This window comes from Haliotis cracherodii, unplaced genomic scaffold, assembly GCF_022045235.1.
Source record: "Haliotis cracherodii isolate W230 unplaced genomic scaffold, xgHalCrac1.p SCAF_9, whole genome shotgun sequence".
Taxonomy (NCBI): domain Eukaryota; kingdom Metazoa; phylum Mollusca; class Gastropoda; order Lepetellida; family Haliotidae; genus Haliotis; species Haliotis cracherodii.
In genome coordinates, this window is record NW_027266343.1 from 20,359,927 (window position 1) to 20,380,024 (window position 20,098).

General features: G+C 38.7%; 2 long non-coding RNA genes across 2 annotated transcripts; one reads left to right on the top strand and one right to left on the bottom strand.

Annotated features, from left to right (window-relative positions):
* Positions 1–11,453: 11,453 nt before the first annotated feature.
* LOC139453088 (uncharacterized) lies at positions 11,454–13,758 on the bottom strand. The gene is made up of 3 exons (XR_011652396.1): positions 13,554–13,758; positions 12,794–12,884; positions 11,454–12,109 (listed from the first exon to the last, which is right to left on the bottom strand). It is a non-coding gene; the product is annotated as an uncharacterized lncRNA (long non-coding RNA).
* Positions 13,759–13,932: 174 nt separating this feature from the next.
* LOC139452791 (uncharacterized) lies at positions 13,933–18,211 on the top strand. Its single transcript, XR_011652383.1, has 3 exons — positions 13,933–14,060; positions 14,849–14,932; positions 17,776–18,211. It is a non-coding gene; the product is annotated as an uncharacterized lncRNA (long non-coding RNA).
* Positions 18,212–20,098: the final 1,887 nt, after the last annotated feature.

Consider the following 20,098-nt stretch of genomic DNA (forward strand, 5'->3'; position numbering starts at 1 on the left):
TTTCTGGTGTCCCCCGCCATGATATTGCTGGAATATTGCTAAGAGCGGCGTAAAACCATACTCACTCACTCACTACAATAGCACAGTCACCATTCCGCTTGTTTTATAAGCATGTGTTAGTTCCGACCCGGAAAACATATCAGGATTAAATTGCAGTGATTATGTTCCTGTATTGAAAAGTTCCGGGTGACAGGAACAAATGTTTGGATGTGTTGATGAGCGATGTTCCTGTATATTGTTAATGTGCAACATTCAAAACAGGGAAACAGGGCAGACATACAATACAAATATATATAATCTACAAGAAAAACAAAAGAATATGATGAAACATAAAAGCATGAAACAAATCCCGATAGTTAATTAATGATAAAGGCAAATGTGAAACATGTACTAATTACATAACCTAAAACTCGACCGAAATCAGAAGTACTGCTGCACGAGAATCCCAAGAAACGACTGTTTATGTCATACAAATTAAACAAAAAGGCAGTCGCCAGTGAATACTACGGCTGTCGGGAAGAAGTATCCTGCAGAATTAACACAAAATAAGAATAGAGATTTTTTCCCAGTGTAACAGAGTTATATATATAACAAAAACATTTCTCTTTAATGAATTTGTTTTTGGAAATGTTAACGGAAATGGCAAATAGGAATTTTCACACATAGAGCATTTTATTCGACCGGAACAAATACAATGCAAGTATTTGTTCCATGCTTAAAATTCATGTATTCTTTCTCCCCCTGAAAACCTGGTCACAAAGGTTACATGGATGATATACTTATGAAATCTATAATATACTGTGTGACATGGATGATATGCTGTGTTACATTGATGATATACATGTACTGTGTGACATGGAAGATATACTGTGTGACATGGAAGATATACTGTGTGACATGGATGATATACTGTGTGACATGGAAGATATACTGTGTGACATGGATGATATACTGTGTGACATGGAAGATATACTGTGTGACATGGATGATATACTCTGTGACATGGATGATATACTGTGTGACATGGATGATATGCTTGTGACATGGATGATATGCCTGTGACATAGATGATTTACATGTGACATGGATTATATACAGTGTAACACGAATGATATACTTTTGAAATGGATTATGTATTTGTGACATGGATGATATGCTTGTGATATGCCTGATATACTTGTGAAATGTATTATATATTTGTGACATGGATGATATACTTGTGACATGGATGATATGCCTGTGACATAGATGATATACTTGTGACATGGATGATATACTGTGTGACATGGATGTTATACTTGTGACATGGATGATATACTTGTAGCATGGATGATATACTTGTGGCATGTATAATATACTTGTGAAATGTATTATATATTTAGGACATAGATGATATACTTGTGACATGGATGATATGCCTGTGACATAGATGATATACTTTTGACATGGATGATATACTGTGTGACATGGATGATATACTTGTGACATGGATGATATACTTGTGGCATGGATGATATACCTGTGATAAATGGATAATTACTGTGTCACATTGATGATTAATTGTGACATGGATGATATACCTGTGACATATATGATATACTTGTGACATGGGTGATATGCTTGTGACATTGATGATATACTGTGTGACATGGATGATATACTTGTGACATGGATGATATGCTTGTGACATGGATGATATGCTTGTGACATTGATGATATAATTGTGACATGGATGATATACTTGTGACATGGATTATATACTTGTGACATGGATCATGTATTTGTGACATGTATGATTTACTTGTGACGTGGATGATGCGCCTGTGACAAGCATGATATACCTCTAATATTGTATATTGGAAATACAGCTAATATGGATGAAACACATGAGTAATTGATAATATTCTTGCTACATGGATGGTATACCTGTGACATGGGTGATATACCTCTAAAATGGATGATACACATGTGTTATCGATAATATACTTGCTACATGTATGGTATACGTGTGACATGGGTGATATACATCTAATATGGATGATACACATGTGTTATCGATAATAAACTTGGTACATGGATGGTATACCTGTGACATGGATGATATACATCTAAAATGGATGATACACATGTGTTATCGATAATATACTTGCTACATGGATGGTATACGTGTGACATGGGTGATATACATCTAATATGGATGATACACATGTGTTATCGATAATAAACTTGGTACATGGATGGTATACCTGTGACATGGATGATATACATCTAAAATGGATGATACACATGTGTTATCGATAATATACTTGCTACATGGATGGTATACGTGTGACATGGATGGTATACTTGCTACATGGATGGTATACGTGTGGTATGGATGGTATACGTGTGGTATGGATGCTATACGTGTGGTATGGATGGTATATATGTGGTATGGATGGTATACGTGTGGTATGGATGGTATACGTGTGGTATGGATGGTATACGTGTGGTACGGATGGTATACGTGTGGTATGGATGGTATACGTGTGGCATGGATGGTATACGTGTGGTATGGATGGTATACGTGTGGTATGGATGGTATACGTGTGGTATGGATGGTATACGTGTGGTATGGATGGTTTACGTGTGGTATGGATGGTATACGCGTGGTATGGATGATACAGTGTGTGGCGTATACAACCTTCATCCACATAGTTGACAACACCTCTTCCTTGCATAATGAAATATCGGTAACGATTCAACAACAGTCTGTCTGAACCCTGACACTCATCAATAGGTTTGCGGAAACAAACATGGTTATTTCACGATCCAACACCGACGTACAAAGAAGCCATGAAGGAGGATGAGTTACATTTCATGAATATTTCCGAGTTGTCCTCATGTCCTGTTACCGCCATCCGCACTATGTCAAAGTCATTAATAAACCTATTGACGTCTTTTCATCAAATAAACACATTTCCTGAAGCGTATACTAGTATTTAAACAAGGAAATGATAATAAGTCAGCTATAATGACTAAATATTTATTTCACATTTCCGCATTTCCGCAGACTATGCACCAAGGGCAGGTAACTCACACCATGTTACAGATACACATGATAATTCCTCATAAAAGGTGACCTGGTTCGGGTAATTGGCAGTCACAGCTTATTTACTTTGTCAAAAAAGCTCAAGCATCACTTTGTTTGCCTGTTAAGTCAAATTGTGTGATGTTTTTCTCCCAGTTTCACACAGACTAATCAACGACAAGCTGTGAAGCATAGTCCCTTAAACTTACCTTCAATGTACAGCACAAGAGCTTAGAACCTTTCATTTCATTTACGAACTATTTAGTTTTTCACATTCCTGAACAAAGCATAACCATCTATTTCAGCAGTTGTCCATCAAATTTCACTGCCGAATGATACACTACACCAATTACTTTGTTTAACGAATTACATGCACAAATTCATTTTAATAGTCCGGAAAACGAAAACGAAACGAAATATCGGAAAACGAATAACGTAATAACATTTGGTTGATTCAATTTCCCAGCGTCCCCAAACATAAACACACATCGTCTTATCAATTAATCTCGACGAGAAGCGTATCTTCCCATCATTGAATTGTTAAGTATGTCCAACATTGGTAACTGTACCTTTAAAACATTCTTTTTTTTGCAAAATCCTCAAGCATCATAAACAAGCCCCATAACCTATATGACAACCCGATTCGACGATACTTGAGAAGATGGATGCATTTTTTTAAAAATGTAATTGCATCTTCAACAGACAGGTCATAACTTTTTCAAATGTACATTTTTAACTTTTCAGCTCACCTGCCAGAGGGTCGTGTCAGCCGTGTCATGCATGACCTGCTTCTCTGTCCTCGGCGGCGACTGGGGCGTCCAGGATCATCATCGACTCGGGACACCACTGGACCAGTGAGCCTGAACATGCGTTTTCCCACTAATGATGACACATGGTTTATTCAAGAGGTTCGACTCCGATTTTTATTTTTTCCAACTCCTCTTCTGAAAGGGTTGGTGTTTAAGCCGAAACTATTTAAATTCAAGAGACGCCAACAACCTTTGTTAAGTGGCTGTGTTTGTTACAGTTTAAACTGGTGCCTACATGCCCAGATGAGCTACAGTGCTGCTGCTCTAGTTTCTACAGGGGCTGTATATATTGACATGAAGTATTGACTGTTTATAACATAGTGTAGTAATGTCGCAGTGACATGCCCTTGTCGACGAAGCCGCGACCTCCCGTTCCATCCATGCAGGGATGTTAGTTTCGTTTGTTTATTGTTAACGCCGCACTCAGCAATATAGCAGCTATTTGAAGGCCGTCTGTAAATACTCAAGTCTGGCCCAGATAATCCAGTGATTGATATCCCGAGCATCTAACTACGCAACTGGGATACGATGACACGCATCAACCAAGTCAGCGAGCCTGACCACCTGACCCCGTGAGTCTCCTCTTACGACAAGCAAGGGTTGCTGAAGACCAATTCTATCCGGGATGTTCACGGGGATGCATGGATGTAAGAAGTCTACGTTGAAGTGTAGAAGTTACAATAGTTTGTTTGTTTGCGTGTTACACCTTACTCAGCGAATGTCGCCATGCAGACATGCACCGATAGTGATCCTCCTTTCACAGCGAATTTCGCCATGCCGACTAGCACCGACAGTGATTCTCCTCACACAGCGAATTTCGCCATGCGTACTAGCACCGATAGTGATCCTCCTTGCACAGCGAATTTCGCCATGCGGAATAGCGCCGATAGTAATCCTCCTTGCACAGCGAATTTCGCCATGCGGACTAGCACCGATAGTGATCCTCCTTACGCAGCGAATTTTGCCATGCCGACAGGCACCGATAGTAATCCTCCTTGCACAGCGAATTTCGCCATGCGGACAAGCACCGATAGTGATCCTCCTTCCACAGCGAATTTCGCCATGCGGACTAGCACTGATAGTGATCCTCCTTGCACAGCGAATATCGCCATGTAGACTGGATAGTAATCCTCCTTGCACAGCGAATTTCGCCATGCAGACACGCACCCATAGTCATCCTCCTTACACAGTGAATTTCGCCATGCGGACTAGCACCGATAGTATTCCTCCTTACGCAGCGAATTTCACCATGCAGACAGGCACCGATAGTAATCCTCCTTGCACAGCGAATTTCGCCATGCGGCCTAGCACCGATAGTAATCCTCCTAACGCAGCGAATTTCACCATGCAGACAGGCACCGATAGTAATCCTCCTTGCACAGCGAATTTCGCCATGCGGCCTAGCACCGATAGTAATCCTCCTAACGCAGCGAATTTCGCCATGCGGACTAGCACCGATAGTGATCCTCCTTGCACAGCAAATTTCGCCATGCGGACTAGCACCGATAGTGATCATCCTAACGCAGCGAATTTCGCCATGCGGCCTAGCACCGACAGTGATCCTCCTTACACAGCGAATAACCGCCATGCGGACTAGCACCGATAGACGTGTCTACCATTGACGCCGAATCGCGGTTTGTTCTCACAAACGCCGTTATATCACTGGAATACTTTCCATCAAATAGCCAATTCCCTTCCACTGATTTACCCACCAGAACAAGAATTAAAGGAGACCAGTGAGACCGCCTCATCTGTTACATATTTAGATGCATCTGTTCGACTTGTACCATAGACATATTCCCGTTTCGGCAAGTGATCAATTGACTTGCCCTTGCATGTGTTTGCAACGGTTGTCACCGTTGGGGCAGGATACGCTCACCTTTTTGCGAAAACCTGTTATTATCACTATTTGATTGTGATTCATTAACACATGATCATGGCAGTCGGAATCATACAATCGACTTGCCATCTCCATACTTTCCAGGGTTGCTCGGTCCGACTCCAAAATATCATAATGAGCAGAAAATATTGAATTTTATAGAAATCTTAGCGAAAATTGCGTGCAAAATATTACTTATAGGCATGATGTCATTACTTTTCTCATTGTGTATGAGTAATTTAACACCTGACTGTTTGTAATGTCTGTTTTCTTAGCAAGTGCGTCAACGCTTTGATGAGATCGATGAATCATTAACAAGTTCAAGGCAAATTCAGTCGGTCAGTTTGGCGCTAATTACGAGCCCACACTGTAAAGTAATAAAAACATGGCTTCCCTTACAAGAAGTTTGAGCATTTATCCAGTCAGTATACATTAAACTTTGAACAAGAATTAACGTGTTATGTATTCAGGTCAGGAGAACTGTGTCCTTGGGCTTCCACGATTGTATTGCTATTAAATAAGCAGCCATGCCATGCCACTTGTGAAAATATCTCCTTTCCCCCCGTCACGAGATGAGAGAAACATGACATTTCACTCGACACATGAAATATCCTCTACGTCTCCATATGCAGATCTACTTATTATAAAATAATATTACAACATTATAGCTATTACTTGAAAAGATTAATTATGAAAAATATTAATACCTTTACCACTGTAGATATATCAATGTCAACAGTATCATGTATACCACTATGACTGTGTCAACGTAATACCCCTCGTTCCTTGAAAAACAAATGTTTAAGGAAGTCATTGTTGTGAAAACACATTACTAGTTTGGTTTTCATGATATGTTTGTGTTCTACTTTCATATCACATATATCATGTATAATGTACCAAATGCAAATTACTATTTGTTTTATCTTCCGGGTAAAACACGTGTGCTAATGACAATGCGAGCACTAAGTCTTGCATCAGTGGGTATGCTACGCTTTTCTCCGTGTTCATCCTCTGTATCAAAGTCATCTTGTGATACACCAGTAATGTGTAAGACTTGGTTGCAAGTGAGAATTAAGGGTAACAAAGCGATGTCCCCTCTCGGCCACAACATATCAGCCAGTTCGCTCGTTGCAATCCCCAATCATCTTGTGTGTCAGCTTTTCCGACAAGCTTCGGGTCTAGACCGGAAAGTATTACCCTTCTCATCATCAACCTATGACTGATATATTCAGGAATATGAAGTTTTACCCATAGCGGCAGAGATATATGTGAAATTGTGTTCAGTAATTATCATACTGAGCAATATAATTTATATAATACCGTGGCAACATGTGCACGCACTGTCGCAAATAAGTGAAGATGATGTAATTCATTTATCATGACGTCATAAAGGATTTAATGCGACGTATTTCCGTCACTAACATCCCCTAAGCAAACTGAGCTCATATCTCCACTTGAGATCAGGAAACTTGAGGACACCTATATTTTTCAACATTTTCTCCGGAAAATGAACAAAGTTGCAATCCTGCAAATACTCTCTACTCTACTCTAGTCTAAAAAATCGAGTCTGAGCCAGACAATCCAGTGATTGACACCATAAGCATTGATCCACACAATTGGAATACGATGACACGCATCAACCAAGTCAGCGAGCCTGACCACACGATCCTGTTAGTCTCCTCTTACAACAAGCATAGTCGCCTTTTACGGCAAGCATGGGTTGCTGAAGATCTATTCTACCCGGATCTTGACGGATTCTATTCTCTAGTCCTTTCACTTTAACAATGTTAATTTATATAGATAAAGAGTAATATATTCAAATATTCCAGAAGATGGAATGAAAGAGGTATTCAAAGTCGACAGGTTGACCACACGAGTTGCAGGTACTTGATCCTTGTGTCGGGGGCACGGGTGGCAAAGGGGTCTAAGGCGCCGCAGTTTGGTTAGCAGAGTTGCATCCCTTGGGCGCACCAGAAACCTATGATTGTGAGTTCGAATCCCGGTTCGCCCGGATTATCTCTGTAGGTTTGTCAGCACAACACCCGCACTAATGGGTTTCACCAAAGTTGTAAACGTCTAAGTCCTGCATCACTTCGGGCTTTCCTCCCACATTCCCACATAATTGGAATACAGTTCACAGCTTAACCCAACTCACTCACTTATGCCGTCGTTTATTCGGGGAGGTGGAATAGCCTCGCGTTTAAGTTTTCGATCGTCACATTAGGTACCCCGGTTTTGATTCCACATGGGATTCCACAAGGTAGAGAGGTCAATCTTGATGTCCCCTTTTGCCATAAAGCATGAGTTTCCTAAAATTCTGGTTTAGTCTCGCCAGCCTTGATTGTATGCAACGTGAGGAGTCAAGGGAAGACGTGGTCCCCAGTATCCCACACTTTTTGTACGAGAAGGTTGGTTGGTTGGTTTGTTGTTTAACGGCGCACTCAGCAATATTCCAGCTACATGACGGCGGATTAATATCATGAGCATCGATCCACGCAATTGGGTTCGATGACAAGCATGAAGTAAGTCAGCGAGTCTGACCACCCGATCCCTTTTGTCGCCTCTTACGGCAAGTATGGGTTGCTGAAGACCCATCCCCTCCCCGAATCTTCACGGGTCCGTACGAGAAGGCTAAAGCGGATCGGTAGGTCATGTTCTGTGGCTTGGCAGGCTGAGTGTCTTTGTATAACGACGGATGGGGCGTTGCCCATATCAACCACTGGTTTGTCTAACGCTGACTCACTTCTGTACGGACGCCGTGAAATAGCTGACATATTGCTTATTCTTGCCTTAAACAACATTCATGAGCGTTCATTAAGTATAAAAAGACCATATCATGTTACAGGGTCGCAATCAAGCATACACATTGTACATTTTCCGACAGAACAGACACCACTCTATTGAAAATATCCAATGTCTAACAGATTGCCTGTAAAGTGTAACTTCCAGGGCATAGACATTGTAGTAACATGGAAAATGAATATGGCGATTTATACGTGGTTTTCAATACAAGGCAAATATATAAATATTTTACAAACCACTTCAAGTCTAATTCTCGTGAAATCAGCAAGTATCTTCGTATGATGAACTCTGTCTCAATACAGTCATTAAGGCGGAAAATACGGGAATCAAATAAAAGGAAGAACGTGACATGATATCTGACCAAGGGTAGTCCGGTGACGTAGCGAGTACGAGTGATGGTTTGTTGTTTTACGCCGCACTCAGCAATCCTCGAGCTAGACGGCGGTCTGTGAATAATCAGGTCTGGACCAGACAATCCAGTGATTGACATCATGAACATCGATCAACACAAATGGGATAGGATGACATTTATCAACCAAGTCAGTGAGTCGATCCCGTTAGTCGCCTCTTATGACAAGCATTGTTTTGCTAAAAGACGAATTCCAACATGGATGTTAACTACGCCACTCGTGAAAATATCTCCTTTTTCCCGTCACTCGATGAGAGAAACATGGTATTCCACTCGACACATGGAATATCCTATTTATTATACTTATTGTCTAGTCGTCTACTGGAAAATTAATTAGTTTGTTCTCTCTATCTAACACGCAGAGATATCTCACCAACCTTGTAAATGCGACTTAATAATTACTTCCGAGTAATAAAAAAACATTTGAGGTCACTAAAACATTTTATCATACATTTGAATATGATCATGTACAAAATTAACTTCAACAAAAAATATTCTTGAAAGCTGTTAGCAGCGAAGGAATACACGCAAGTAACAAAAATGACCCTTTGCGAAACGAACAGTCTCGACTGACGAGTTAAATGATGAAAAATTTACAGTTTATAACGAGACATTTTCAAGAGAATAACAGACGTCAAAAAGCAATATTAACTCCATAAATGAACATCCATTTTTTCCTTTGCCTTGTCAATGTGGACCTAACGTGAGAAGGAAGGCAACTGTGTGTGTACGGGCCAGAAACTACGATTAAGGGAGACAATGTACGGGGAGGTAACTCTCACAGCAAAAAAAATGGTATCCGGCATGGACACCTCACCTGAAAGTATGCCACCTGGAATCCGGGTATCCGGCACCGGATACCTCACCGGATACCTCAATCTGGGTGTCCAAGGATCCGGCACCGGATACCTCATTCTGAGTTTCCAAAAACATGTCACAATTTGGGGTGCATTTTGTTCAATTAAGTGTGAAACACCTAAATATATATTGGAAACTAGCCATGAAAATTGAACATTGCTGAAGGAATCCGGCAGGTATCCGGATGCAATCCTGGTAAATGATGTTAGCCTGGGCATATCAGATAGCTGTAGTAACATTCTGTGTCATTTTAGTTGTAAATATCCCCTTAAAGTTGAGATCTATGGGCATGTACTTTTGGAGAAGACAATTTTTTCAATCTTTTTAGATGTTAAGCTGTTTAATGAACAAACCTCAGTTCTAATACGTGTATGATGATATCCTTAAATTTCATGTTCAGACTTCCAGATTGTTCTGAGTGAAAGTATAAACTCATCGACTGTGTGCTCACTTGGGCCTTTGGTCCTAGTGAGATGATAATATGATTATTTGTAAAGGTACAAGTACTTGTTACGAGCATACCAGCTTCATTTAAGTTTGAAACACAATATGCCTCACTCTGAGGGTGACATGTACCAGATTTCATCACACTACAGAGAGCTGTTCCTCAGTTACTGTGAACATTTTTACTGAAAGACATTGAAAGCTAATCTGACCTTCAATATCAGTTGCGACTATTTCAAAAACAATTGTAAATTGCTTCATTCAGTATAACATTGACAAACATATGACAATGATATACAACTATATGAGTAAGAGTTATTTAGACTTCTGCAGGAAAAGGCACATTAGAGAACAAGAGTCATCAGAAAGATGACATAACCCCCCGGCAGATGTCTGTAAAGTAACCACTAGTAAATGTGCATTTCTGTATGTAATGAGTCAACAGTTTAAAGTTCTTTAAGAAGCATACATTGTTTATCCACAAAAGATCCACCATGGTCGCATCCATATGAATGCCAAGTTTTGATCAAATACATTGAATGGTTTTCGAATTCTGCCCCAGAAACGAACCTCATCCCCAATTGAGTCTATGTCCAACTTCATTCCATAAAAATTTAAAAAAATAAAAATTAGAAAAATCCCAAAATATCAAAAGGCAACACTTCAGTATGTGCCTGATAGCTTTACCAAGTTTCGATCAAATACACTGAATGGTTTTTGAATTCTGCCCCGGAAACGAACCCCATCCCCGATTGAGTCTATGTCCAACGTCATTCCATAAAAAAAAAAAAAAATTTTTTTTTAGAAAAATCCCAAAATACCAAAAGGCACCACTTCAGTATGTGCCTGATAGATTTGCCAAGTTTCGATCAAATACACTGAATGGTTTGGGAATCCTTCCCCTGGAAAAGGAAATGATTACGGATGGACGGACGGACAGACAGACTGGCTGATCGCTATATCACCCCGTATTATATGCCGGGGGGGGGGTAAAAAGTAAGTGTATGACCTGTTGCCAACTTCTATCCCTGCCCTAAGGAAGAGTTTGGCCATTAACAATTTTTTTGTCTGGCTATGACATTGACCTTTGACATAGCAGATCAATGTGTTATTCCAAAGATGTCCAAGCAATGCATGGTTTCATCCGATAACTGTGGCTATCAAACTGAGGCAAAATATTGGAAAATCCCCATTTACACACCTGGCTAAAGAAACATAAACAACAAACAAATTATCAATTTCTTTTATTTATATGCCTATATCACACACTGAACATTGTTCACATGATGGTTCCTGATGCAGTATGCAATTTCCTCCTATTCTTCAATACTCATAACAGAGTGGGATAACTGTTCGCTTGAAAGCATAAGCAGACCATGCTCACCAGTTCAGAGTTACTTGCCCTCAAATATCCTTTCCCTTCTATATTGCCATGGAAAAACAGGAACCAGGATGAGGGGAGGCCAGATCGGCTCTATCCCTGTTGCATTGTGTTAGTAGAATTGTGAACATTCTATTTGGTGTTTGGGTCCACATTTATAGACAAGTAGTCGCAAACATCATTCCTTTCAAGTGATTACCACATGGCCAAAGACAATAATTTCTTCAACGTCCTTGAAGGGTCCCACTCCGACTTGGCATTGGTTGGTCTTCTCACATTAGCCAGACCAGCCTTTGTGAGTGTGTCCCAGTGTCAATTGGGATATAACTTCTTGGTAGGCCCCCATTGAAATAACAGGATTCTCCTCATCACTGTCTGCCTATCACTTCTGATATCTGGAAGGGTCCTTCCAGACTGTCAACCAGTCATCCGGGTATCTCAAGCTGGACTTCAGTTTCTGCAAAATTATGTATAAAGATTGTAGCAATAGAAAAGAATTGTTGCAACATGTACTCACAGATAAAAGGCAGCAAATTCACTTAATTTATCATCTTTGAGTTTTGTTATATACCAAACATTTGAGATATATATTGTTCCATGCTGATGAGTTGAAACAATCATTAACTGACATCTCTTAAAAATGCTTCCCATACAAGCCAAAGTAATAGATGAGGTAGCAAGTGGGCTCATTGATCGCTCGTAATCGTACCCAATAACGTGGGATGTTGTCCATAACAGTCATCATCGGTGCGTCTGGATCGAGCTCATAACATTACTCACTGGTTTGCCTAGTTGGGATTTGAGATTTGATTATTTATAATCCTTGTCATTTAGCTGAACTATTGTTGTATGTGGTGTTAAATGAGTGAAATGGGAAGAGAGCCCGAAGTGATGCAGGTCTTACATGTTTAACACTTTGATGAAACCCACAAGCAAGTGTATGATGCTACCCTCTATTCAAACCCACGACCATTGGTTTCTGTCAAGCCCAAGAGATGCAACTATGCACAGCAAGTTGTGGTGCCTTTGATAATTAGGCCATCCATGCCAACAGGTGATAAAGAACAAGCAAACTGAAAAAATATTTGCAGAATAGCTACATGAACATGATGAACCAAACAGAATAATTTCAAATATTTACCACTCACTGCTACTCTTCTCTTGTTCCTCATTGCTTCCCTTTTTCCATTGATGCTGTGCAGATGACTGACTCATTCATTCATCCAGACATTCTGCAAAAAAAAGTAGCATTCACATTACAGAAATATCCAAACTGTACATGCTGTACATTGAATTCAATTGAAAAGGCCCCAGTTGAGTTTCCAACTTAGAACTGTCCTTATTAAAATATTTCATCCCAAACATTCAGAGATAAAACATAATCCCATATTTAACAACTGTCAAACAATTATTGGGTCATTCAACATACACTTTACATAGGGAATCACTTGTTGCAAAAAAGATTCTCGCCAAGGTCAGAGTCATTCCATGAAATATTGAATTATTTAGTTATGAAGCTTATACAAAACAAGGACATAACAGTGTAATTATAAAAATATGTTAAGCGTAAAAAAAGTAAAGTCTTTGGTGGCCATTATTGTAAATTATAGTCTGTATTAGCATCCCACAAAAGTTTAGAGTTAATAATCGTTCCTAGATCTTTGTACATTTCTTCATTATCTATAAAAAGCGGATCTAATTTGGATCATCTTGTTTTGACCACAAATCCATTACGCCCCTTATGCAAATCCTTGTCGTCATAACAAACAGTTGACCATAATACTAAAAAAAGGACCCTTGGCGTTTACGGTAAAGTATGTAGAGCAGGAAAATATCAAAATCAATCCGTTCCATAAGATCTCTGCACGGAAATCATAAGGTCACGAAGCCCTGCTACGTACCTGGCATCCGCATTTGCTGCCAATCGCCTTTCCAAATACTGTTGACTTCCGCGTTGTGGATGGCTCAGAGGAACTTCGGCCGGCATTTCCGTGGTGGAGGTGAATGAGAACAATGTATCGATACACGAGGTAAGCTTATCGTAATCAAGCATGACAGTGTATATCGATACACGAGGTTTGTTTACGTCCATGTTCTAAAATGGCGCCCTGGACCGCAGGGGAATATGGGTAAATTGGCTTGTTCCGGGTTAACACAAAGCTGGGCTCCCGTCTCTAATATCACAATATTGTTTGGCGCAAGTTGGCGATGCGCATAGGGAGCCCGGAACCAGTGTAACACGACATAAGCTGGTTCCCGGCTCTCTATGCGCGTCGTCAACTTGCGCCAAGTTATATTAGAGACGAGGCCCAGCTTATACACTGAACACGATCGGTCATTTCGTCAAAATTGGCCAAATATTGAGATTGCAGCTGAGGTAATGCTGGCAGCTGAAGTGACACATTAAGGTAAGGAATATGTGAATATTACAATGATCACGTATTAAAGTAATTTACCACATGTAAGCCTGTCACATGTGACACATTAACTTTCATAGCCAACATGTAAGTAAATGTATCAGGATATAATTATATTTTTATATAACAAGTAGCCTGTCTATCATATGTTAGTATTTGCAGAGCTCCAGATAAGCTTTTGGTGTTGTGGGTATTTTACCCATGCATTTTAAAATCATTGGGTATCAGTAATTCTAGGTGCGTATTCAAATTTCTGTTACCCACTAGTTTTTACACATGTTAAGTTAAATATTTAAAAACACTATTCATCTAGTCCCTGCAAACCGGTGTCGTGTGGGTTCGAGAGCTTTATAGGACTCAAAAATACCACCATACTTCCACAAGAAAGTGTTATGGCAAATGATCATGATGAGTTTGGCAAGGTTGACGGAATGCCAACTTATAATTTCAATATAAGTTGCTCATTTGCTAATCAAATACGCAGGGTTACTTCACAATATTTTGATGATACGCACAAGTTTTATTTTTGTAGCGTATCTGTAATGTTCGTTGCGTATTTGATACGCTTGGATTAAATTTTACTGCGTATTTCTGCATTTCTGATGCGTATTTCACGCAGATACGCAGCTTATCTGGAGCTCTGGTATTTGCTTATGTATATAATGAAGAAATATGTTTACTTTAACTGGATAATTTGTATGCTAATGTGACTCACTGTTTTATTTCATATACTCCCTTTACTCTGTGAGATGATTAATAGCCTCAACATATTTTTCCAGATGTGAAGAATCAAGAACAGCTTTAATGACAGGGAAGTTTTGCATCAGAGATCATCGTGAAGTGGAAGATAAGACATTTTAAGGGTATGAACATTTTCACTTGAACTAGCTGAACAATAACCATGATGACAACTTTATCATGGGGGAATTTTGGGTGGTGGGGTAGCCTAGTGGTTGAAGCGTTCACTCTTCGTGCTGAAGACCCATGCAGGTTTGATTCCTGCCACATAGCTGCGATATTGCTGAGTGTGGCGTTAAACATCAAACAAAGCTAACAGCCGCATACATACTCACATGGGGATTCCAGGTTGAAGTTAGTCCCCATCAACATGATCAACCTATGCTAGTTGTAAGAGATAACTTAATGGATCGGCTGATCAGGCTCGCTGACTTGGTTGATCCATGTCATTGTATCCCAATTGTGTGGATGGATGCTCATGATGTCAATCACTGGATAGTCTGGTCCAGACTTGATTATTTACAGACCGCCGTCATTTAGCTGGAATATGGCTGAGTGCAGAGTTAAACAACAAACACCAACATGATTCTACAACCTGCTCTTGTGGATACCATTTTGAGGATCCTACACATAACTTCTTTTCGGGTCTTAACTATTGCAATATGTTCTACTACATGTGTTTTAAACATATATTTTTTTCATTGGCTTATCTAAATGATGCTCAAATACAAAATAATTAATAATATAATACTAATTCTATACTATTGCAAACTATCAGTTGAGCAATAATGTAATCATCTGATTATAATTAGATAATGAAGGAGAAGTCCATATTGATTAAATCTACCAGATTCTGAGATAAATGCACGTATTGATTGATTTATTTCAATGTTTTCCTGTACATAATTTTCAACAATTCCATATAAAGCTTTCTTATATCCATGCTGTATAATAATAATACCTATTATTTCTAATAATAGCATAATTTGGACACACAAATAAGTAATGAATGGTATTTTTATAACAGGTGCCACACATGCGGGATAGGTCATTTCACATGAATCATTTTTATGTGAATTTAAATCACTAATATCCATGCTGTATAATAATAATACCTATTATTTCTAATAATAGCATAATTTGTCACACACATATAAGTAATGAATGGTATTTTTATAACAGGTGCCACACATGCGGGATAGGTCATTTCACATGAATCATTTTTATGTGAATTTAAATCACTACAAGCTGATCTGAGTCCTGAAAGGATATGCCTTCGATTCTGTGAAAATGGAAATGCTTAAACATCTCCCAATATTAACCATGCTATTACAGAATCTGTTCACTTGTTTGTGTATGTAAAATATTTTTGAACCATTACATCCATCTAATGATTGTTTGTATGTGTGATGTGCCAGTAGAGGTATATATGTACAAGCATGTGCATACGCGTATAAAAAATATGTATGTTTGGCTAGGTACCAGTATATGAATTAGTTGTTTTGTGCGACTTGTATATTAGCATCATCATAGTTTCAACAGACAGTTTATGTATATCAAATGTTAAATGTCTTTGAAGGGAGAATTGCATATCAAAACTGACATTATTTTATCACTTATGAGTAGAACTTTTTAAGTATCTGTCAAGATACATTTCCTTGGTCCACAGAAACATGTTACTAGTAAACTGTAAACTGACTTGTCAGTGTGGTTGGAAACTAACTAAGCTGTCACTACTCAATTAAGCACCACAGCACCCCCCCTCTGTATCCGCCCATGCTATTGCCAGCAAGGTCCCCAAAATGTAATATACATAGTTTTTAGTCGATTGTTCAGGTGGTTCTTTTCAGTTGATTTTTTTGTATCAGTGTCTATTTTGGCCTACCAATTAATGGTAGATATTAATTATCAATAATAAGTCAGATAATTATTTTCAATGTGGCTCCCATTGCAACTGAAGCAAGGAACGATTCAAATTAAGCCTGATTCAGCTGCTACATTTATATGTACTTGCTTCTCTAATCAGTAATTCAATCAGTTGTATAGTGACTTGATATTTGGTGAAAATATCTGTTGTATGAAATCCTAATGTTACTTACTTTTGTATTTGAGATGATATTTGTATTTGGTAGCCTAGTGGGTAATGCGTTCTCCGAAGCACTGGGTTCTGTTCCCCACATGGGTACTGTGTGAAAAGCCCATTTCTGGTGTCCCCGCAGATATATTGCTGGAATATTGCTAAAAGCTGTGTGGAACTATACTAACTTGCACACTCATTATATAATATTTTGAGATCACTTACATGACTTGTGTGATTGAAAGTTTTGATAATTATGAATACCGTATTCGACAGAATAAGCGCCCAGGGCGCTCTCAAAATTTTGTGCTTTATGCTGGCAGCCTGAAATGTTAATGTACGACAAATATATTTTTCCAGAATGAAATTCCCCATAATTAAGGGTGCATATCACACACGAATGTGTATTATATGCAAATAAATAAGCGTTGTATACATTGATCAATTGGAAAGGGTGCTAATTGGGATTGTTAACTAGCCAATATATTAGCAAATATTCCCATGGGCGCTTATTAGAGCGAGGCACTTATTACATCAAATACAGTAGTTCTGTTTTTATGTATAAGAACCTATTTTATGCAATTTGCATTGCCTTGTTTACCCTTCCTTATGTTTTGATGTAATGCAAACATTTGAGAAAAATTCAGGTGAGCCTGCCTTATGGCACTACAGGAATTGTTTTCAGAAGATCAATTACAATTTTGTATTTTCTGTAAAATTTAATGTTTGCTATGGCTTTTTTACATTGGTTAACATGGTTTGGTTAACAGTTGCTTGATAAACTGTCATTACCTTACTCATTGAGAAACCAACTTTTTACCCTTTGTCAATATATGTGTGTTTCTTATATTTTTAATAACAAGATTTTAAAGATGTTATAAATTGTTTCAGGCACCTGGATTTCACAATGACACCAGATCAGACAAGTCATACAAAGGACTCTCAGGGTGATGAATAATCCTCCCCAGAACAACTAGCAGGTTCACCTCAGAAAGTGATGATTCTGAATGAATAATGCCACATCAGTGTGATTCTGTAGGTTGTTTTATTACGACATTAATCAAGTCTAAAGGAATTAATACCACAGCAGTGAGACTATGTTTATGTGGTGTACACTGACGCTGACTATACAAATCTGAATGACTTTTGTGGTTTACTGCACAAACATAATTGACTTTAGATATTCTTCTCCCTTGAAATTCTTCTGAGATTTGACCGATTTGTTTATTTAGAAAATGGCATTGAAGCATCTGTTTCTGTTTTTGAATGTTCTTGCAAACACCTTTGGTTACTGAACCAATGAAATGTCATAAAATCAATAAATATGATTTGTTATCTTAACAACTTTTTTTGTTTTGCTTCTTTAAAGAAATATGATATTGATCATTCATAACATAGGTGCTAACATATATCAAATATACTAATGCCCTGAATGTTTTCCTACAATTAATACAGCTCACTGAATGAAGTTTTTAGTTCCATGTCAGTAGAAAAATTACATTGATATTTTTATGTACCGGTACTTTATTAGGTGTTTTCTGTGGATGCACCCATTTGGGTTAATGATATTCTGTTTCAAACTTCAATGAAACTCGTCTGTCAAGATGTAACAAGTACTGATACAGTTCCAAAATAATCTTTTAATCTCACCAGGAACAAAGGCCCAAGTGAGCACATAGCCAATGACTTTCATTTGTTTTGTCAGAGTGAATATGGTGTTATGTCACTTTATGAGCAAAATTCCAACAATATAATGATGGGTGACACCAAGCAATGTACCGATGTGGTGAATCGAGCGCTTCAACCACGAGAAGCTAGAACAAACTGGGAATATGAAGATGAAATGTAAGGATACCATCATACCAGGACTGAATGCTTTTCATTTAATACGCTGAACATCTAAAATGAAATATATATGAATTTGAAAAATGTTTTCACCAAAAGTACCTGCCCATAGATCTCAACTTTAAGGGGATATTTACAACCAAAATAACACAGAATATTACTACAGCTATATGCTATGCCCAGGCTAACATTATTTACTAGGAGAAAGACATCTCGAAAAATTGCATCCGGATACCTGCCGGATACCTTCAGCATTGTTCAATTTTCATGGTTAGTTTCCAATATATTTTTAGGTGTTTCACACTTAATTGAACAAAATGCACCCCCCAAATTGTGACATGTTTGTGGAAACTCAGAATGAGGTATCCGGTGCCGGATCCCTGGACACCCAGATTGAGGTATCCGGTGAGGTATCCGGTGCCGGATACCCGGATTCCAGGTGACATACTTTCAGGTGAGGTGTCCATGCCGGATACCACGGATCTGGTATCCGGCAAGGTATCTGCCACCGGATACCCGGACGCGTTTTGGGTAAGTGTCCGGTGGTATCCGGCAGGTATCCGGATACCGGAAACTGCATTTTTTTTGCTGTGTCTTGTATGACAATAGTTCCGTCAAAGTGTTATGTTCACTGCAGTGAAATATCAAGCGTTATGTCCACTGCATTGAAAATAATACTTTTGTCAACTGTCTGTCACACTGAAGTATATAATAGACATTTAATATCTATAAGGGTTATTTTACTCGAGTGAAATAACACTTATGTTGGAACCACTCTCAGTCGGCCTGATTTACGCTATGCTTCAGACTAAGACAGGTGCAAACAGTGAGAATACATTTGATTTTTGTTGCTTATTTTATCTCGTGATGTGAAAAAGTGAACATTGTAACTTGTGGGTTTGCCACTCGTGTAAATATCAATTTTATCAGGTCACTCTTTGATTCCACATCGATGTCTGTAACCTGTAATGTGTGTCTGTAGGTAGGCTACAAACAAGACCAGACAAAACCAGACATGACTCCAGATCAATAACTGCACCTGTATCTATTATTCAGTGGTTTAATGTTGAATATCCGATGCTAACTCTTACTCGGTGGTTTAATGTCGGATATCACATGGTATCTATTACTCAGTGGTTTAATGATGAATATCACTTGCTATCTATTACTCAGTGGTATAATGTTGAATATCACACACTATCTGTTACTCAGTGGTTTAATGTTGAATATCCCATGCTATCTGTTACTCGGTGGATGAATGCCGGATATCACATGCTATCTACTATTCAGTGGTATAATGTTGAATATCACACACTCTCTGTTACTCGGTGGTTTAATGTCGGATATCACATGGTATCTATTACTCAGT